Source organism: Amborella trichopoda, chromosome 3 (assembly GCF_054954075.1).
Source record: "Amborella trichopoda isolate Santa Cruz 75 chromosome 3, AtrichopodaSantaCruz75HAP2 v2.0, whole genome shotgun sequence".
Lineage (NCBI taxonomy): Eukaryota > Viridiplantae > Streptophyta > Magnoliopsida > Amborellales > Amborellaceae > Amborella > Amborella trichopoda.
Genome location: NC_142338.1, coordinates 48,781,608 through 48,805,396, shown reverse-complemented (window position 1 = coordinate 48,805,396; position 23,789 = coordinate 48,781,608). Strand labels below are relative to the sequence as shown.

The 23,789-nt window shown below is 36.4% G+C and overlaps 1 long non-coding RNA gene across 1 annotated transcript; it reads right to left on the bottom strand.

The window, feature by feature from the left end:
• Positions 1-15,941: 15,941 nt before the first annotated feature.
• On the bottom strand, positions 15,942-18,352 carry LOC148782926 (uncharacterized). The gene is made up of 2 exons (XR_016051426.1): positions 18,139-18,352; positions 15,942-16,173 (listed from the first exon to the last, which is right to left on the bottom strand). It is a non-coding gene; the product is annotated as an uncharacterized LOC148782926 (long non-coding RNA).
• Between the last annotated feature and the right edge of the window lie 5,437 nt (positions 18,353-23,789).

The window sequence follows — 23,789 nt, the reverse complement described above, 5'->3', positions numbered from 1 at the left end:
CATGAGAAAAAATGGATTTCAAGTTTTGGAAATAGGGTATTTGGTAACATATTTTTGGACCGTCAATTTTCAAGATTTTCATAGATCTGTCGATCTACACTATTTTTTAAGCTTTAAACTTTATAAATAAAGATAAAAATATATTTTAAGGCTACCACATAGACTTTTAGTATTGAAACTACATTTCTCGACACTATTTGAAGGTAGGCTTTAATTTGATTGTTTAGAGCCTAGGCTCTATACAAACCGCACCCATCTCTAAATCTTAGGATATCTAATAGATTTTTATTCCCCAATCCTATATATGAATAACCTAATGCTATGACTTTGACCATATCATCATTGTTACCATAAGGTCTTTTTCTTTTTTTTGACCGAGATCATTGATATTATTAGAAGTTACTCCAAGGAAATTACATCGTCAGAAATACAAAGTGAAGAAAAAGATGTATCCCCCTTAGCAAGATTGTCGGCTACACCATTGGCCTCCCTATAAACATGTGTGAAAGACACCACTCCATTTGCCACCAAATCCATCACTTGCAGCCACAAAGGTCGAAGTTCTCAAGGGACTTTATGTTCCATTCTACACCATCTAATCACATTTAAAGAGTCGCCCTCTATCGTGCAACTCGCTCCAAAATTTTCTCAATGAAGATCTTCAGGCCACACAATAAAGCACTTAGTTATGCGAAATTAGCTGTAGCATTTCCAATTGGTCCAGCAAAAGAGAAAAGTACATTACCATACCAATGTCACAAAATTTCACCAATACCAGCCGGCCCTAGGTTACCCAATGAGCTTCCATCAAAGTTGAGCTTAAAGCTACCTGAACATGGAGCCATCCAAACACTTCTTGGCCTCGATTTACTAGAACCAAGAAAGAACAAATTTTGTAAAATGGCCATCACATCCACCTTACAAATACCCCAACCTTCTCTATTCACAGACAACCATGATCAGATTGAGGATTTACAAATATGGATAAGCCTTTCATAAGGGCAAGCTACTCCGTCAAAAGTCATTCAATTTCTTTCTTTCCAAACTTTCCAAAGAATAATTCCTACTGCAATTTTCCAAACAATCCGTCATGTCTTCGATAGAAAATAGACTTTTAGTGAAGACACAATCTCCCCGATAGTTTGAAGACGTAGCACTAGGATGCCAACCATCCCAAAGAGCTAATACCACAACCTCACAGTGAAAGAGTAATGAATAAAAAGATGTGCTCCAGTCTCACCATCTTCCTTTCAAAAAAGACATGCATTTGGAAGAATTTCCCCCCTTTTAATCAGATTATCAATCGTCAGAATTTTATCCTATGTCGCCAACCAAATAAAAATATGTACCTTGTGTGGGATCGACCATTTCCAGATTTGTGCAATGCATTTACAAGACCATCTCCATCTATCATGAAAAAAATAAATTATAACATGATTTCACCGAGAATACACCATCACTCTCTATTTCCCAAATTAATTCATCATTTGCAGCAGTAGAGATATATACCTTGTCCGGCAATTCCATAAGTTGACACCATTGAGCTAATAACACAGTATTCAATTGGCTATACACTAAATGAATATCCCATGAGACACTTTGATCTCGCCTCTCTATAGCCTCACTTACTTTCAAATTGGGTTTGGTCACCAAATTGAAAAGATCCGGGAATGCTGATTTCAAAGGATAATCCCCCAACCACTTATGGTGCCAAAATGATACTTGTACCCCATTGCCAATAGTCCATCGAAAATACCTTGAGATCATCGACCAGTAGCTCAAAATAGATTTCCATAGTGGAGATAACTTCTTACCCCTTCCACCGCCAAGCCATAATTGTGATCTATCCAAGCCATATTTTGCACATAAGACTTGGTACCAAAGATAAATTTTCAAATGAATACTGCGCCATCACCATTTGCATGGTAAAGTTTGGTTGAAGGTTTTGATATTTCATATCACCAAACCCCCTTCTCTTTTAGGAGTGCAAACTCTATCCCACCTTAATAAATGGTATTTTCGGTTCTCACTGTAAATACCCCACAAAAAGTCCCTCATCATTTTTCCAATTTTTTTTTCCACCGAGCTTGGAATAGAGTTTAAGGACATTTGATAAACCAGTAAATTGGCCAAAACATGATTGCAACAATGTTATTCTTCCTCCTAAAGATAACTATTTCGTTTCCATAGATTAAATTTTAGTTGTACTCATTCCAACACCTTATCCCAAACCGAAAGAGACATTATTGAGTCCGAAATAGCTAAACCAAGATACACAACATGGAAAGACCCAACATTGCAGCCCATCGTGTTGGCTAACACCCCAACATAGGAAAGATGACAGTTGACTCCAATCAAAAAGGATTTAATAAAGTTCACTTTAATACCCATAGTCACCTCACAACATTCCAAACATCTCGCCACGCTCTTCACTTGCGAGATATAAACATCGCAGAAAATTAAGGTATCGTCAGCATATTGCAAGTGAGAAATTGTGATTGAGGAGTTTGCAATTTTAAAGCCCGACAAACACCCAGCACGTTCCACCTTAGAAAGCATCAGGCTAAAATATTTAGCATAAATAGTGAATAAGAATGGAGAGAGCGGGTCTCCTTGGCACAAACCTCTTGATGCATTAAAGAAACCAATAGGGCTTCATTTATAGAGTACAGCGAAGTGAGCGGAAGATAAGCATCCCCAAATCCAACTTAGACATCTATTACCAAAACCCATCATTTTCATAATTTCTAATAGAGCCCCCCATTCCACTCTGTCATATGCCTTCTCCATATCTAGTTTAAGCATAACCCTTGGCTTTTTATCAATAACCCTTGAGTGAATGCATTCATGCGCGAGCAATACACTATCAGTGATCTGACACTTTTCTACAAAAGTCGACTGCGTGCTGGAAATCAAGAATGGTAGAACTCCTTTAAGTCTTTTAGCCAGGACTTTCACAATAATTTTATACAAACTAGTGAGAATGCTGATCGGTATGATATTCAAAATATCTAATATGACTGATTTCTTTGGGATCAATGCTAAAAAAGTTGAATTTACCCCTCCAAACACATGTCATGTGATCATGAATCCCATGACCATTTATAACAGCTCACTTTTAACCAAATCCCATAATTTATGGAAGAAGGCTAAAGGGAAACCATCTGGTCTAGGAGCTTTATCGTCAAATAAAGCAAAAGCCGCTTCCTTCACCTCTTTTAAAGTCCCTTCTCTTTCCAAATGAATATGCAAATTATGAGATAGCACTCTAAATGTTATTCTCTGAAATTTTGGAGTAAACGTTACTTCTTTAGAGAAAACAATTTTGAAATGATTAATCATTGCTAACTCCATAGCCTAATCATTGTCTGAATCAATTCCAGGGAAAGTCAGGCCAGAGATGTCATTCTACCTTCTCCTGAAATTAGCAATTACATGAAAGAATTTGGTGTTAAGGTCCCCTTCCTTAAGCCATTTGGATCTCGACCTTTGCCTCCAGTAAATTTCTTCCTCTCTTTTGATATCATTAAGCTCTTTCAGTTTCTCACTTCTATCTAAAAAGAACTGTTCAGTGAATGAACCATCTTCTTGAATATTCTGATCCAAACCTTCAATATCAAGTAAAACTTTTTCTAGTTTTCCTTTGATATCAACATTATTCTCCTTCTTTCAATCAATCAGCTTACGCTTGATTATCAACAGTCGATTGTGCAATTGAAAATCCATAGTACCTTCAAACACATAATTTGTCCACGCCCGTATGATCAGATAGTAACCCCATCCATCTCCAACCATTCTAAATTTAATCTACATGGTTTTGGACCCCCACGCACCAGGGATGTATTTAAAAGAATGGGTTGATGATCAGAGCTCAGTCTTGGCATAATCTTTACAGTTGATAGTGGGAATCCCTCTAGCCATTCCATTGATATCAAGAAGCAAACTATCTTAGACTTAGCTGGCATTGACAAACTATTATTGGACCAAGTAAACTTGGAATCGATAATAGGAGGATCCATGAAAGTATTACTTTCAATGAATTGATTAAAAAGTCTCATAGAAGAATTAATTGGAGTGGCTGCAAGACACTCCTCAGGCCATCAAATTAAATTGAAATCCCCCCCCCAACTACCACTGGAAATTGAAAAGAGTGAATAGCAGAATTCATCTTAGCAATAAAATCTTCCTTAAGAGTAGGAACAAAGGGTCCATAGACATTCATAAGTCCTCAAGAAAATCCTAGTCTAGGGCCATGAAATCCCAAAAGTAAGCAACAATTTTTAACAACAACATGAAAATTTTGTAGAACTAAAAGGTCGCACAGTACCCACAAACCCCCAGATACACCCACCACATCAATACCACAAAAAGATATTGCCCCTGAACTCCAGACTTCCCTGGCCCCAGACACAGTGGGCTTGGGAGTTTGGTTTCTTGTAAAAGCAAACTAACAAGTTTATACTTAGACACCAAAAAAAAAAATCATTTTTCCTGCTGGAATCCCCCAGACCCAACACATTCTAAGAGAGTAAATTCATAAATTAAGGGTTAGAGGAAGTAGCACTTGGTCTATCAGGATCTGTAGCAAAGTAATGCTCCTCCAAAAGGGGAGCTTCATTGAGGTAGTCATCATCATCACCACTAGAGGAATCACTCGAGGAAGAGGAAGATCCAACATATACCAGCATCGGTTCACGAAGGGAAATTCCTCCTGGCGGTCCCTTCTTGATAATTCCACAAGCCTCAAAACAAGCGGAAGACCTCGTCCCCATTATGGCCATTTTTTTTTTTTTCCCGTCGCCATCTCTTTGGCAGGTGTCTTCATAGCAGTCTCTTTGGTAGCTGGAGTCTTCATAGCAATCTCTTTGGTGGCCACATTCGGTGTATTTGCAGACGAAGTCTTAGTCCTCTTCCTATAACGCTCTTTAATTTCTTCGAAAGCCACACTAATGTGAACCTCATCCATCCATATTACATCCAGAAGCTCTATAATTTGAGGGCCATCCTCTAAGATTGGTGCTTCCGATAACAAGCCCTGCAACATAAACAAAACAAAACCATCGCCTCTTCTCTACCCTGTGACAGAGGCAAAGCTTCTACTTGAGGGAGGACGTCAAGCAGAAGTTCCTCCATCACATTGAGTACATGTGTATCATCCTGAAGGATGGGAGCTTCATAATTCTCACCATTCGCACCAGACCCCTAATCATCTTCCGCCTCTACCACTATAATTGCTAATGGTTCAATGAGAAGATGATCAAATTAAAATATGAGTTTCTTCTTGCTTTTGGTGGCCTCTACACGATAAGGAAGAGGGTACATCTTCAAAGAGCAAATGACAAGCACTGATAACCAAAAAAAAATTTGGTAGTGTAGCAGAGCTGCAAGCTTTCTATGTGCCAAACAACCCAATAGAAAAATCAACGTCGAAATTATCTATAGCAGGTTGCTCTTTGTCTCAATCTCCTTCCAAAGATGGGATATGGATGCTGGTAAAATCGCCTTCTCGAAACATAGCGTATCTTTTGACAGGAAAATCATATCACTGACACGCATCATCGTGCCTTTCTTGGTACTCAAACCAGCCGACTTCTCAGTGAGGAAAAAAGGCATACTGAGCATTTGAGTTGTTGAACCCATGGGAGCATACAAATCATCATGATCAGGTATAGAGGAACTTATCCGTTCACTATGGGCAGTAACTGATGCGAGAAATGACGTAAGACCAGCCGATGACTCAGGGAACCTGCCAATTGGGATCCACCTCTTGGAAACCTTCTTAGATTGCTGTTTTTGAAATTTTTTAAAATTTGAACGTCGTTGGTTTCTCTTATTTTGGCGGTCTTGAATTTGACGGTTTCCAAACCCGTCGAAATTTTGCACCATAATCCTCCCCTTCAAGTTTTCCATCCAAGAACTTGGCGTTGAATGCTTACTGGATGGAAGATTGAGCGTACCATTAAATTGATTCATGTTGACGCCCATCGACTTTCCATTGTCCTGAGTGATCATGATAGTGAAGAAATCCCCTCCAATCTTTAAACATACTTTTTGTGGTGTCACTGAGTCACAGACTTCCCAAACTTTAACCCTCACAAAATTGCAAGTTGGTTTCAAGAAAGAATCCCAGTCCAAATCACAATACTCCCTGAAACTACTCACCATCAACTTGATAACATCAAAATTCCAAGCATATAAGGGAATTCCCCAAAGTTTAATCCAAACAGATTTCTCTGGATCAGTGAAGCATGATCTGAATGTTTCCATTTGTCTAATGATAACAGATTACCACGCACTCTGCAGAATCTATTTAACAGAGCCTTCTGAACCTCTTCTGAGGAGCGAAGTTTAAATACTATCTTATTCTCTCCAATAAGCTTGATATCGTGGAGATAAGACAACTGCCATCCTCTCTGGGCCTAGTCAGAAAGGCCAAAATAATTCTTTAGTGGGGGTGAGAAGGACCCTGTCACAAGGAATCTTGTAATAGCTTTACACTGCTCCTCCACCAAACTATCTACAGCCACCGTCAAACATGATAAACCTGATGGAAGAACATTACCAGTCAGACAAATGCCATCGTTCTTCTCCTTTCCAAACTTCCTCCAATCCATGATTGGATTCCTCCAAACTATTTCTACCATAATATTTTTTATTCTTGCACATATGTCCAATCCTTAAATATAGCTATAAGGTCTCTTTTTTATTCTTGCAACATGTGCCTACTATACATAAATCTTGGTTTAATAATGCAGTACATAGATATCTTTGATACTATAGTTTTTGGAAAAGCTTCTATAATATTCCATACAGATAGACGTTGTGGGTTTCTGCTCTCATGTTGATGAATGAAGAAACAATGAAGTTTAAATAGTATTGCATCATCTTCACTTGTGTTGACGTAATCAAGGAGACTAATACAGAGAAATTCATATTGTACTTGCAAGTTTCTATAGTGGTAGCTTATTTAGTGTTGGGTGTAGTTTTATTTTTTTTGGTGAGCAAGTCGGGGAGAGGACCCTAACTTTTGAGAAGAATTGAGTTTAGGACATAGCATTGCAAATCGTCAAGCCCTAACCAATTAACCAATTGTTGGGTGCAGTTTGCATAAGGTATCAACCTTAAATAATTAAAGTGAGAAGCGCATCTAAATTTTATCAAAAAGATGTAATTTTGTTGTAAGGAATTCTGCTGGAAAATTTATTGAACGGGGTTTTTCCAATTCCCCGGACTCACATGTGCATGTGCATCCCCCCTTTAAGATGCATTTTCTGTATCCTCATTTTAATTCCGCATGTTCTTATCTTAATTCCACAGTCTCATATCCTTATCTTAATTTGGAATTGCTATAGACGTATCGTTAACTTATGTAAAATAGTTTGTATATCATAAGATTTATAAAACTAAAAAAATCCCAGACTTGGAACCGTTTGGATTTGGTCGGATCCTGTCCGGGTCTATAAATAAAATCTATTACAAAAATTATTTTACAGGTTTTCGACTATATAGCTATTATTATTCATACAATATATACCCGCTCCCAGTCGGGTCGACCCCAACGTGTTTACCTGGCCCACATCCCACCCACCGGTACCAAGCGTGATTAACTCACGAATAAGAAATTGAAAAGAAATGAAACCCAACTTAGATTATCACTCCAAAAGTAATTTTACTTTGATATCGTGAGGGCCTTCCAAAATTCTACCACAGCAAAGCATAACAATGAGAAATTAAAAGAAAATATGTAACCATTATTAATTACACAGCATGCATTTGTGCCCCATAATCCCATCTCTAAATCTTCAATCTGGATCATATTGAGAGGTAGGTAGGCTTTCTGCTTCCGTCAAATCTTTATTTTTCTTAATTCGTAATTAAAGAGTTAATCTTTTTACTTAGACTCGGACAAATAATTTGAGATTGTTTCAGCAATAAGCTTTAAAAGCATTATAGTAACGGGAGGTGGGGCCCACGCATGTTCCTCATCAACCTCATATTCAATGGTCGATTTTATGACCGAAGTACCCCCGGGTTTCTCTTGAATTTCAAGCCTAACCAAGTATTTCTTGAACCCGAGTTCTTGAAGGCCTTCAATTGCTAGAGTCTCCTTCACACGTGCCACATCATCAATCTTCACAAACTTCTCTTTGTAAGAACTAGGCCCAGAGGCCCCTGCCCATGACCACAATAGTCAAAATTCCAACCAATTACTATAGTTAATGGAGTGGAGCTTTTCAATTTGTATTAATTTCTAGTTACGATTTTTGTAGTGCCCATTTTAATGGTAGTATCTAGAGCTGACAATGGTCCAGGCTAGCCAATGGCACTAGCTGGGCGCTGCATCTCTATGGGGCTGGCTTGAGCCCAGTCCAGCCCAGCCCAGCCCGAAAGAGGCCCACGTCTAGGCTTGGACCTGTTAGGATTAGGCGGGACAGGGCGATGCCATGGTACAATTAAAATAATAATAATAATAAGCAAATATGGCTTAAACCAGGCCAGCCATATCATGGCCCAAGCCAGCTATGTCGTGGCCTAGGCTTAAGCCCAACTTAGCCCTTGGGCCACGTTTTTCGGCCCATGCCCTAATTTTTAAGGGCCTTCCCTGCCCACTCAATCCATTACCATCCATAGTAATATCCCCACCAATTATATTTAGTAAAAGTATTGGATGAGACCATTTACCTTTGATATAAGTTGGTCACATTAATCTTGACTATTAGATGTGAAAGTGGGTGACTGCAATTTTTCCATTGATTAAGCTCAATCTTCAAAAGAGTTTTTTTCGAACTTTGTGATACATCCAAGCTATCAAACTTTACATCGGATGGTTGTAAGTAATTGTGACCACCTTGTAGTAATAATAAATGGTTTCATTGTATATAATCCCTTATGTTTATATGGGAAAATTAAAATTGCACATTGCATTCAGACACCAATGATCACATGCGTATGCAGAGCACCAACCCCCTCTTGTAAATATTCACCGGAGAAGTATTGTCTTCTAAAATAAAATCGAGCGTTTCGATACTTTGAAATTTATCCTTCCAAAAATTGGATAATCTTTTGTTAATCTTAGGAGATTATTTTTTACGATTCGATCACATATGTATGAATTTTTGCCTTTTTTAGGTTGGCGAGTTCATAATCCCCCGAATTCCTACCTCTATGCAGACGAACATTGCATTTTACGCGTGGGTTTTTTGGGTCAATAAACAATAGGGAAATGTTTCTATACTTCCGCTAATGTATAGAAATATATACATTCCCTCCATCCAACCTTTCAATTTAGATCAAATGAGCCATTGGCTATTTGATCTAGATCCAACGTTTCAGAGTAGTTTATTTTTAATTTTTTTACAAATTATATAAATATGAAATTTGGTACGTGTCATTATCTCAATAGGGTGCACCTAAAAAAATATTAAAATAATATTTTTATAATATATAATGATCAAAATAGTCCTAAAACTTTCAAGAGCATTTTGGTTATTTTAGTTTATTAGAAATATTGTTTTTATATTTTTAAAGGTAGGAATTTGAGAGAGGAATGGACACCCAATATTCAGAATCAAATGTTTTGTAGAAAAAAATTAAAAATAAAATAGTATAGAGACATGCCATCTCAGCCATCCATTCATAATGGACGGTTGGATAAGAGAAAGCATATAAGTTTATGTAGAAAAAATTAAAAATAAAATAGTGTAGAGACATGCCATCTCAGCCATCCATTCAGAATGGACGGTTGGATAAGAGAAAGCATATAAGTTTATACAGTTGGCCCTGAACAATAAAGGGTGGCCAAAAATGTTATTGAAGCATTTTAATTTTACACATGTGAGTTGATGTAGGATTTCTCTCTTTTGGCATATTTTAGCACGCCAGAAGATTTCATGCTCCTATAGGAGCATACTGTCCAATGGAACATATGGATACTGGAGTCCGCATCCTGTGAAATGTTTTCTGGATACATATCGCGGAAAAGAAGATCCAAGTCAGTGATCTGAAACATATTTGTAAGATAGATGATCCACCCCACCGATCTGGGTTTCAAAACACTGGTTTTGCCTAATTTATCCATGGGTTGACGTATGTCCGTTTGCATATTAAAATAAGAGCACATATATATTATGCTTCCATTGGAGCATATTGTATATCTACTCCCTCGCCCAAGACACCTATTTAAGAAGATTTTCTTAGTTTAGAATTTTGGATTCACATGAGATTTACTGGATGATTATTTCGAAACAAAACATTTGAATTTTGAGTTTTGTGACTATTAGATATAGCCACTTAAAAATTAGATTGTCTCTACTCATCTTGAAACATTATTGTTATTTTTAGTACATAGTCTATTTCAAAACATTTTAATCAAGATTAGTGTATGGATTATAGAAATTGCATCTGCAAAATATGAGATCTAGGAAGTATCCCTTGCCTGTGTTTTATATGAGGGAGTGAATGAATTGTGTATCCCCGCAGGAGTAGGAAATCTTTTGTCTCAATACAAAGTTTTGAAGTACTACGGGCTGAGTTCCTCAGCAGTCCGGTATTGTTGCATAAAAAATGTACCTTTTTTATAATAAACGGGCATAAAAGGCGTCCGCACATAAATTTTCCCTAAAATATATTGCATTACTTTTATACGATCATATTTCTCAGGCCCCGTAGTCAGGAGCTCTTATTGTATCAGCAAAATGAGACTGTATTTTTTTTTTTTTCACAAGGTGGTCACAATCATCTTATTGGATATGAAAGTTGATGATTTGCATGTCACACAGTTTGATAAATTTAATTTCGAGCCTCCGACTGTCAGATTTCACTTTTAATGATCAATAATAATTGTAACTTCTTTGTGCTAAATATAAATAATATTATTATATATTTATCCTATCAAAATTGCATAGGTCTAATAAATCAAACCCTTACCCCTCTGGACTTTCCATTATTAGCAGTTTGGTAAGCTTTTCATGTTTCTTCTACAACATAAAATTTATATATTTCCCTTTATCCAACCGTTCATTCTGAATGGAGGGCTAAAATTGCCCCATTCAGAATGTCACGTCTCTACATTATTTTATTTTTAAGTTTTTTTCTATAAACTATTTTGACACCAAATTTTGCAAGTCCCATCCTCTATTAAACTCGCATGGGCAAAAAATATATCAAAAATATTTTCAATAAAATAAAATGACCAATATACCTCTAAAAGATTCAAAAGGTATTTTGGTCATTATATTTTATCAAAAAATTATTTGTAATATTTTTTATAGGTGAGCCTGAATGAGAATATGGCACGTACCGAATTTCATGTTCATATAATTTGCGTAAAAAAAAATTAAAACTAAAATATTTTGAGACGTCAAATCTAAGATAAAAAAGTGAGCAACTCTCTTGACCAAAATTGAAGAGATTTCCAAAATTTAAAAATAGACAGCGGAGGTGGGGTATGAATTGAATTGACATGCAGAATGCAAAAGAAAGAAGGTTGTGTATTATTACCAGGTGGGAAGCAGATGTGTATGATTGTACCAACGCCACCGGCCCCTTCCAAGACGTGGGTGGCCTGGAAGAAATTGGGCAGGAGCTTTGGGATGAGATTGCCAAGCTTCAGTGTACCATACACATCCCACAATGCATCAGCCGAGACCTTCACCTCCACTTCCTGCCATACCTTCCCCTCCATTTCCCAAATATCCACTCTACACTCTACACACACACAGATTAGGCCTTCCTCAGGTCGATTATAAACAAGTTTTTGTTTTTCTCGTCTTCTTGTTTAGTTTTTTTTGGCAGCTTCTCTTTAGTTGTCGTTTGTTAGGTGGAATCTCCCTCTCGCTACACCTCAAGATGCTACGTTGAGGCCGCTCCATTATACTGTGCCGCCTCCATTGTTCGATACCGTTTGTCTTTTTATTTTCATTTGATTTTTTTTTTTTTTTTAAGTTGGAAGTCGGGTGTATGTACCCCTTAAATACATCAGGGCTAAATTAAAAAAGAAAATGTATGTTCCGATTTTTCTCAAAAAATAAAAAATAATTTTGTCAATAAATAAAATAGAAAAAAGCATGTACTCCTGCGGGAGTATAATGTAAGTTTACTCCTTCGGTAAAAAAACCTACTTGGGAGGATTTTTTCAATTTAAAATTTTTGGAACTACCTAATTATCAATACATGATTATTTTCAAAAGCTAAAATTTGAAATTTGCGTTTTCTACCGCTTAGATCTTCCCTTCTGAAAATTGGACGGTCTTTGTTCAATCTTGAGATATTATTTTTTTAAGTGTGTAGAGGGTGCATTTAGGAAGTTTTTCATTGAGGTTAATCTATAGTTGAAGAAGTTATATCCCAAAGTTCGGGTTCCTTAAATTGATCCTAAGTATGGTTGTACATGAGAGAGTAAATGAACCATATACTCTCGATGGAGTATAAATTCCTTTGGTAATTGAAAAGAAAAACATCCCGGACACTCAAGGGTTGTTTGTATGCTTGAAAATATATTGTAGGTGAAATATATGACTGGCGTAATACATTAATTGCAAATGGATTGCTACTGTTTGGATAGTATTTAGATACAACATGGGAAATACATTACTACCGTTTCGCTATGTCTAGAAGAAATACATTGCTATTGTTTGAGACTAAATCACATACGCCCACAAAAAAGGGCTCGAAAGATGCTTCATGGTATGCCTAAAAGTTTATGAAAGATGTCTAACAATTGCAAAAAAGGAAGAAAAAACTTAAAGGAATCTAGAGAGAAAAAGGTTGCACAAAACAACTTCTCAATAACCAATCCATAAAGAGAAACAGATAAATCTAATTAAAAGAGAGAGAGAGAGAGAAAGAGAGAGAGAGAGAGAGGAATCAATTTCAGCAGCATGTATCATACTTTGTTTAATTTCAACAACATCATGTATTATACATACTCTGACAATTTCAACAACATGTAGCTCACCTTGATTATAAAAAGACTGCACCGAAATTCATATACGATGGTATCAAAATAATTCACTGTTATTCATATCAAATTTAACCTAAACTCCAAATGAATTTCTTAAATTGTAGAGATAGAGAGCCTATATCAAGATTCAGAAAAACAACTCGAAAAATTCAAGAGAGAGCTTCCCAAATGATGAATCATACAAAAATTTCAGAAGAAATTCCACAAAGAGATAGCCACACATAAAAAATAATTAATATATACACAAAACCCAAAAAGAAAAACGATTAACCTTATGAACTAAATATTGGTAACTACTGTGGGATAACCATGATCAAGATTTCATATGATTTGACTCAAGGTTTTTTAAAAAAAAACATTTGAACTTCGTAACACATCCCCAATAATCCAATTTGAAATCTAATGACAAGGAGTGGTTGTGACCTCTTTGTGACAACGATAAATAGTCTCATAGTTTCCAATCCTTTTTTTTATTCACACTGATAACTTTGTTTCTTATTTTTAGCAAAACTTACGTAAATTTTTCTATTTTGAATTTTCTAAACATAGACCTCTCATACATTTTTTTTACTTGCACCATGAGCTTTTTTACTTTGTATCGATCCCCTAGGTGAACTTTTTAAGTTATTTTGGATGAAAAAGTCCCTCTTACTCCAAACTAAAAATAAAATTAAAGTTTAAGGCTGGTTTGAACTTGGGAAAAGTACTTGAGCAGAGGTCCGTCCCGACTTCCAAGGATCGAATCAGCCTTAGAATGTTTTCTGTTTGACTGAGAAGGATATTTTCATCCAAATGACCTAAAACCTTCAACCACGAGAGTCAAAGCAAAATAACAACGTTCATAATATCAATAAAAAAAGTATTGAGGGCCTGTGTAGGAAATTCGGTAAAAAGAGATTTATATATTTTTTTCTTGTTTTTAATATAAATATGTGTTTGTATAAAAATTGTACGTGTTGATAGGAGCTTTATTATTTTTCTTGAACTCGAAATAAAATTTTTTAATAAAATTTGTGTTTCTACTTTAAAACTTAAAACATGGATATTTAGATTATTTGATTCAATTGACTTAAGTGATCAAATGGTTAAAATGCCCTCTCCTATTCAAAGTTCAAAATAGGAACAGCTGCAATTTGACTATTGTCTTTACATTAATTAAGGAGGTACTTAAGGGAAATAATTTTTAGCTAGGAACGAAATATTGTGGATTTAACGATCTCTATGAACTTTTGAGAAGGTTTGCTATGTTGTTGATGTGTTCCGTATATGTTATATTTCTCTAACATTTTTTAATACATTATTCCAAAACATAGACATCCATCCAATCCAATGCTTAGAAGGAACCCTATACGAACCACACCCTTTTGAAAAATATCACGTCTAACACCAACGCTATCACTTTTCTTGGACATTTTTAAGGGGTTAGACATTCGAGTTAGGGTTCTGAATCTAGTTGGGATCCGCTCCTTGGATCACCGTCCCAGACATTGTGGAAGTCGATTGCCAAGGAGCCATGAACTCAGACGTGTGTGTACTAGGGGTGGCAATGGACTTGGATAGACTTGGGACCCGTTGAGTATACCCGACACGAGTTTGGGTACGGGTTCAGCGTTTACACCTGGTCGGTCGGGTTCGTGTCCAAAATTGGACCCGAACACTATTCGAGTTTGGTTTTGGGTCCAGCTAGACCGTACCTGTACCAGTAAACTGTTGGAGATGCAATACTTTATTACAAGCCCTATTTGGTTGGGTGTATAAAGGATTTTATACAATAAGAACTCGTAGTCATCTATAGCTATAAAACGACAAATCAGACGGTTTGAAATCTAATGGTGGGTGATAATCACCTTGTTACCAACAATACGGGTATATGATGGTAAAAAAAAAGGCAAAAAAAAGAAAAAAGCTCATAGTTAGGGTGGCAATGGATCCGACTAGACCTGGACTCGATGGGGTAGACCTGTGACTCGATGGATACAGGTATGGGTCCAATTTTTTAACCCCGATGGGTCGGGTCGGGTCCAGGTCCAAAACCTGGACTCAAATACTATTTGGGTTTGGGTCAATTGTAGCCGAACTGATGTCACCCCTAGTGCTTATAAGGTAATGCATATTTACATGAATTTGAGTCTTATATATGTAATGAAAATAAGAAGAATGCAAGATATGATTGGCATAAATAATGATGAGTAATCAGGGACTCGAATGAGTTGACTAGGATTAGGCCGAGCAAATTAGATGCAGTATCATCTGGAGCCATGTAGTAGTGTAAAAACTTGGAAACTTAAAAAAAGATAAAAATAAGTTAATAAAAAATGGGAAAATTTAAAAGATATACTGAAGAGATCAACTATTGAACATTTTACTTATATATTTTAATTTATTATAAAACACCCATCAAAAAACACAGCATGAGGTGGAATAGTTTAAAAAGGGTTTACTGTTAAATTATTGAAAAATTAGGTATATTTTGATAGATTTCTCAAAAGTTATATTTCTTTTCTAAATCTATGTATAATCTTTTTCCTGTATAATCTTGATGTTTTTTATGGTTATTTATGAAAAATTTCACCATTTTTTCTGTTTTATATCTTCTCCCTTTTGGAATTTTCTGAAGTGTTTCTAGATATAAATATTTTTTCTTTCTTTCTAAATTTTGGGTTTTATGTGGAACAAATGCATCCTCAAATATATGCCAAATACAAAAAATCTATATGTTCTGAAATACAGTTAGATAGTCAAACGTGCACATAAAAAGACATAGCATGATAATATAAAATCCAGATACACAGAAAACAAGGCACCTTTTGTCACGACCCCGCCCCTTGATCCCTACCGAACGTGCCGAACAGCAACAGAGTGTGGGATCGTGACTAGAGGTAGCGAATGCCACTCAAGTGTGAGTACTTAACGCTTATAGAAAGACAGAATCAAAGCAAACTACGAAAGAAAGCAAAAACCATACATAATGGTACAAGAATTGGACAAAATAAAACCAACTTATATAAATGCAGTTCCAAAATTTAATTACAATCATGTCCAAGGCTCTACAGATCCAACCACAAAAATACAATACTTCAAACAAAACAATCACATGGCTACCACCCAAAAGACACCTATAGTCTAGATAAAACCCTTCTTGCCAAACTTGAATCTTCAACCGCCAACCACGAGTGCCCAGCCGCCCACTCACATAAACCGAAGTTATCACTCTACACAGAGAAAGTCAAAGGAATGAGTTATAGAGCCCTGTAAGCGGATCAACACCATGTATTCCGACCTATACAATTATATTCATAAACATTGTCCAAAATTCATACAGGTGTTATAACATGGAGCCATGTATCACAATTTTTAGCAATGGTAGAAAAAGTATAAATCGGATGACAAAATAAAATACATCACATGAGCTAACAGATTGCCACATCTTTTCATCAAAATAACAGATTAGTAATGTAAGCAAAACACATAGTGCATACAAGCAATCCTAGTGTCGCCTACTCCCAAAGTAGAAGTTAAGTCAATCCTGATACTTGAGATTTTTACCCAAACTTAAGAGGAAAAACAATGACAAATGGATGACCCATTTCGTAATGTCTTCACACACACATACAATCCCCAATACGTTTTGGGGCTTTTGATAGGCTATAGCCTTGCAAGACATGACCATCTCCCTATGCCTTTTTGGTGAGAGGGCGTTACACTACCAATGGGTAACCCAATACGTAGTGCCCATAAAGATTTGTAGGGCACGACCCTCCCAAACATTCATATTTACATCTTAACTTATTTCCTATCATTGGGAGTCAAGGGAAGATCTTAATTGCCGGCATAACAATCAAATTATATCACAACAGATTACACTACCAACGGATGAACCGTTACGTAGTGCCTCATTTAGTAGTCTCAGTATCTCATATCTCACTATCAATGGAAGTCCCATTGCGTAATATTTCATATCACAGTCTTATCATATCAGATCCACCACCAATGGATGTCCCATTACGTAATGTTTACCTATCACATTCTTATTATAGGCATGTCTTATTACAACCATGTACATGCATATCTCATATGCATTCATTCATTCCTGCTCAAGCATGACTCTTCACAATTATTCAAGAGTTCATGAGCATTCACTATATCATAAGCATTCATTCATTTATCACATAACATAGTTTTTAGTAAGATAACCTCTTAGAAAATTTGGCCTAACTTCCAATCCATAAAGAGTTTTGTCATGGCCTCAAAACCATTTTGAAAATAGATTCATCCACCTTTTATTTGGAGGTGGTTTAGCCTTAAACAGAGGCATATTGGTCAATAAGCAGTCTCTCATAAAACACATAAGAATTCTGGAATTTCATTACAACAGGGGCATAGATTCGAAACTATAAGGAATTTCAGCATAGTTCCATAACCAAACTTGAAGTAGACACATCTATCTTTCATTTAAAAATAATTTGAAGTCATTTAGATACCATTTAATCAGTCAACAGTTCAATGCAAAATGAGCAACAGTTGTGGAAATTACTGCAACTGAGAACAGTAACATGTCCATACATTCAGAGGCATAATTCTCAAACCATGCAAAATTTCAATATAGTTTCAAAACCAAATTTGAAGTAGACGACCACAATTAAAAGTGGTTTGAAGTCATTTGGAAATCATTTGATCAGTGAATCGTTCAATGCAAAATGAGTAACAGTTTTGGAAATTACTGCAACTGAGAACAATAACATGTCCATACAAACAGAAGTATAATTCTCAAATCATAAGAAATTTTAACTTAGTTTCATAACCAAATTTGAAATAGACACAATCATCTTTCAATTAAAATTGGTTTGAAGTCATTTGGACAACATTTGATTAGTGAACAATTTATACATCATAGGATGATCAATAACTTCCAACTAAAATGGACATCAACATAAAATCCCTTTCATCTTAAATTAGATACACATGGTTACTTTTTCATAGATTTTCATAATGAACATAAACAATTTCAGTGCTCAATTCATCATGCCAATGAGGACTACAATCCTGTAAAAGCAGGATACAAACAAATATAAACTCACTAGCATGCAGCCACATCCCCCCTCAAAATCATACCTAACCAATGCTTAATTTCATGCTTCAATCAAAATTAAGGAAACATGAGTGATAGATCCACTTACCATGCTCAAATGTGTCCCAAATTCCCCACACAGTCAATCCCAAGCTCCTCAACAATGGCTCCAAAGGGTGAAAACTCTAGGTGTTGAGAAAGGATTCTCAAGTGTGAGAGAAAGAACAAGGGCTTGGGGAAGGAGAAAAAGGGGGATTTAAGTAGGCCAAGAGTGGGAGGTGGCCCAAGTGGTATTGACAACTTCATGCAAATGGACAAGTGGTAAGCATGGCAGCATGCAATAGACAAATGGCATCTCAATGGCAGGTATGGGCTTGGCGGGGTTGTACACGGCAGCATCACGTGCACGGCAGTGCTCTCTCTTTTTTTTCTTCCACTCACTGCCGTATGTGTCTCTTCACTGCCGTGCATGTCACTTTCTCTCTTCTTCTCTTCACTGTTGTACGTGTCACTTTCTCACTTCTCTTCACTGCGCACGTGTCACTCTCTCTCTTCTCTTCACTGCCACATGCATCACTCTCTTTTTCTCTTCACTGTCGTGCGCGTCACTTTTTCTCTTTTTCTCTTCACTGCCGCTTGTGTCACTCTCTCTCTTCTTCTTTTAACTACCGCGCATTGCTTCAAGACGAAAAAATCTCGATCCTTAGACCTTTATTTATACATTTAAAAATTTGAATATCCAAATCCTATTTTGTTAAACATACACTTAAAAAACTTATCAATATCAATCTCAATCCCACGGGGATTTACTGTTTGTGGGGGATTTTGTATAGCACAAAATCCAATAGGTGGGACGTTGTGTTGTTGAGGCTCCAACTCCTGACGACCCGGGTCCCAACCCCATTTCAAATAAGCAGCTACTTTTCACAGTTCAACATTGTACATGGCTTTTTAAAAGAGTTGATTATCTTAGCCTTTCATTGACTTTCCAACTCTTGGTTAGTTAATGACGCTCACACCTTCTTCACCGGCCACGAACTTTGCGATAATTGCATTTAATGCAACGCAGGAGTGGGATGGAAGTCATAGATTCACGCTTGCTGCGCTGATTCGTTACACAGTGTCCTTTTCTGAAGCCTCAGTCTCAACGCCCTCAATGGAAGCTTGGTATGGACTTTTTGTCACCCTCGAGGGTTATTCAATTCAATCATCTTTATCGTATTGACATAGGAACACGCATGCTATATCTTGGGAGCCAAATTCTTCAAAATAACCCAAGCCCGTCTTCCTGTCACATAGGAACACGCTATATCTTTCAAGAATATCCAACCCACCGGTACATAGTGATTAGGGATGAGAGGTCCACCCCTAAAAACCTAGGGCATGGGCCACATGCTGAGGGCCTCGCTGGGCCAGGGCCAGGGCCGGGCCATGACATAGCTGGTCCCGTTCGGCTTAACCGGGACCTCTTTTGTCTTTTCTTTTTGCCTTGAGTTCTTTTTCTTTTTCTCTAGCCCAAATCGGGCGGGCCCCAATAGAGTTAGGGGTCTGGGCCTCTTTGGCTTGGTCAAGTTTGGGCGGGCCTTATGGGGACTAGAGCCAAGGCTAGCCGGCCCAGGCCCCGCTCATTGCCAACCCCAATTAGTGATCTTTAACTTTAGCTTCATTATTCACAATCATTCTATAGTATAAGGTCAATACCTTATATATATAAAATATTATGTTTTAGTTCCTCTAGGGTGGATTTGAAATCCACAATTTTTTTGCTAGATTTGTTTTTGAATCCAGCCCAAAAATGTCAAATTTGATTTCAAATCAAGGTCGCTAAGAAGAATTTTTATTTTTTTGGAGAATCATTTTAGGCGTGTGATAGGTGTTCATATTGTCATAATATTGGCAACATTTATGATATTATTGGCAAAAAAAAAAAAGCTCATAGCCATAAGGTATATGATGGAAGAAAAAAGGCAAAAAAAAAAAAAAAGCAAACAAGAGCTCATAGTCATAGGGTGGCAATGCATCTGACAAGACCTGGAACCCGACAGGTCGACCCGGGACCCGACAGGTCAGGGTACGAGTCCAAATTTTGGACCCGAATACTATTCAGGTCCGGGTTTGGGTCTAGCTGGACCCGACCCATTCACACCCCTAACGCCACTCCAATAATTGCGGTATTTCTAGTATAAAAAAGATACTAGGTGTTATCATTATTTTAAAACTCAGAGATTTTCTATTTGGACAGAAATCATTCAGGATTGAAGCAGTTCTAAGATGGTACAGGTCTAGACTTGGTTCCCTCTAAAATCCCCCATCTTATAATTTTGTCCAGCCTATCAAATGTTTAGGTCCCCTTAAATTCCCTATCAAATGTTTAGGTCCCCTTAAAGTCCCACCCTTTAAATCTCTATTTTATGTTATTTATTTTAATATTTTTTTAGTCTATTCTTGAGTCGATTTGGATCTGTTGATCCAATGACTAACACTGATCTATGGGCGAACAATCAGTCTCACCGATCTGGGTTTCAAAATACCAAGTGTTATAATAAAATAATGTTGTTTTTGTTTTTTGGGGTAAGTCAGTGGAGGAGAAGGCCCCCTACATTACAATAACGTCGTTGAGACTTTAGCCTTAGAAAATACTTTATAATATATTTTAAAAAGAGATATTATGGGTTTCTAGTCTCACATTGATAAATAAAGAAATTTTGGGCTTTAAATAGCATCTCTTCCTCTTTACTTGCATTCATGTAACCAAGGGAGAAAAAGTCCACACCGAGCAAGCAAAGTGAATTTGCGAGTTTTAATGTTCCCTGTTTCACACACTTATTTGCAACGTTATTGGGCGGAGAGACTTTATTGGGGAACTATCCAAAACTTTATACAAAGTATTTTGGTTCCACAATATAGATTTTCATTTAAATGCGTCTTTTTTTCCGACTTTTATTTCCCCCATTTTGTGTGTCAAAAAAAAAGGATCTCTATATCTCTTTCTAAACACCACTTAAGAAAGTATAGTTTTTTGGGGAAAAATAAATAAAGAAGAGAGATAAATTGAAACGTATTGAGAGATCGAAATCAAATCTATTTACAAGCAAATAAAATAGGAAAGAGACAGAGAGAACAAGAGAAACGGAAATTTACCTTAAAATGAGCAACTAATTTAAATAAAACTTCATCGAAAGTTGCTTTGTAATGCATATGGGAGGCAAAAGACGGATTAAGATGGCCTGTAGTTAACCACAAATAAGAGAAACATAGAAGCAATTAGCAGGTACTATAGCTAGCTGGGTACGTTTTCTATAAATCGCCCATTTTAAACGAAGGCATACGTTCAAACTCCATTGAAAGATGCCATTTCGGTGCGAGAAACTCTTACAACAGCTGGAAAATCTCTTTCTATTTTTAATTATGAAATTTAAAGCTTGAGGAATAGTACGAGTTAAGCAAATCTACCAACATTTGAAAAACTTGTGATTGCACAGTCCAGATGCACAATTTTTTAAGACTTATATATATACATGTCAATCATAGTTATCGTGATCAGATTGAATCGATAATCTGACCATCGACTTGTGCTTTGGCTGGTCTGGTCTGGTCTAAAGTAAAAATTAAGTTTACTAAAAAAAATTGGCCAAAACGAGTATTTGATTAGTTTTAATTATGTTTTTTTTCTAATATATATATATTTTAAGCTACTATTCAGAAGTTCTTTTATTTTTTTTATCTGATCAAACAAGTTTGATCGGCAGTCAGATCACCTTTGATTGGACTAGACCTATGATTGATTAAGTGGCCAGCCTAGTTCTAATAATATTGATCTTGATGGACCGTTCTCCAATGCCAAAACAACTTTTTGAGGTGGATTTTTGAAGTTCTAATAATATTGATCTTGATGGACCGTTCTTCAATGTCAAAACAACTTTTTGAGGTGGATTTTTGAAGTGCACATTTCTTCTATGTAATAAGGTTGACTCCTTATAAATCTTTTCCAAGCTAGATTGATGGACAGATAAATTATCAGCTTACCCTTTCCCAAAAAAATAAAAAAAGGATTGATTATCAACTCGTTGGAGGAGGACTTTATGCCAACGAGACGTTAATGAGTGTATATGTTAAAGATTTCATGTAATACATTGGCTATGTCATGTACCATGAAATGCTTTTAAAAATTGAAGGCCTTTAGAAATTGTCAATCCAGATCGGAGTTGTCAAGATTAGATGGTATGTAATCCAGTTCTTCATAACCCCAAAATCACCCAGGGTTCACCAATTTTTATTTTTATTAATTTTTTATGGTATCGAATTCCAGTTATCCGAATTGGTCTAGTGAGGGAACAATTTGATCCTGATTCTGGTTTTCAAATGCTCCTTTTTTTATGTAATTTAGTGAAACTCCATTTCCTTCTCAATTTCATATTTTAAAAGGAATTTCTTAACTCCAATATAGAATGCACATATGATGCACGTCGTAGAGACTGCAAACGCCATTGCAAATACTAACAAGGTCGGGTTAAGCTGTTTGAACGTGGGCATTGATCAAGAAAATTAGTTGCTAATTCAAAAAACAAGGTTTATTTGTGGAACAAGAAAATGACTTTTTAATTGAGAGATGCCACAGTTCACTAGGTAGTTTTGTCGAATTATAACATCAACAATAACTTGTTTTAACGGCCATCAACCACCTTAGCTTTCTCGTAAAATCAAACGGCCAGAAATAACCTCCTTCAATGTTTAAAATAATTGACTTGATTATAACCTCTCTCCTTATAAAACAACACTTCTTAAGTCCTAAGGTTATAACGAAATACTAAATAGTATTTTACTAAACTAAAATACCAACAAAAAGTATAAAAAGATAATTTACAAAAGTTGAAAAGATGCCCCTAATATTTTAGGGGTATTTTTGTCATTTTATATTTGTATTCATCTTAATCTATTTAACATAGCTGTATGTGGTTAAGAAAGACTGATAATCAAAATTTTAGCTCAATTTGATGCACAGAAAAAATAAAATTACTTTGACATGCTCTCAAAAATGATGGTTTCTATGTTGGGTTATATGTGGTAATTAAAGACCTTATGAGTGTTTATAAATGGATTTATATAGTTCAACATGAACTCAGTGGGAACGTCGTTCTATGTAGACCATACTAAGCAAATTATGTTTGGTGATACCAGATTAAGCTTGACTAGCTAGACCAGTTTGGTTGGAAAAAAACCCATGTTACCTGGGCATAGAAAAAACCGATAAGGGTTATGAGCGGTCATCTTTTGATGAGGTCGGAGTATGCCTAGAAGAATGAGACGATGGACTGTGTGACCCTTATGTCACACGGTATGCACAATGATAGCTATTTTCGAAGAAACGAATTACCTTTTAGGGTGAAGCTTGTGCATGTACGAGAGATAACCCTTACGCACCATCGAGCAATCGATTACATCAGGTCTAGGTGACTTTGGTTTCGTCTCTAGGGGAGAAACTGAAATCCATAGACTGAGATTATGACCCTTTGCCTATTGGCTAGACTTTGGTGACCTGCTAATGATCCCCTACATAGACTGTGGGTTATGGGCAACGCTGAGTCAGTTTGAGATTACAAGCGTGGATCGTGGACCACAGTAAAAAGTGAAATGCCCCCAGTGTATATTTATTCATAAACCATATGGATCATTTTCCCAACAAAGTATTTAATTATGTTTGTTGTATGTTTTTAAGAATTGATATTTGAATTTTCTAACTCTTTGGATATTTTATTTATC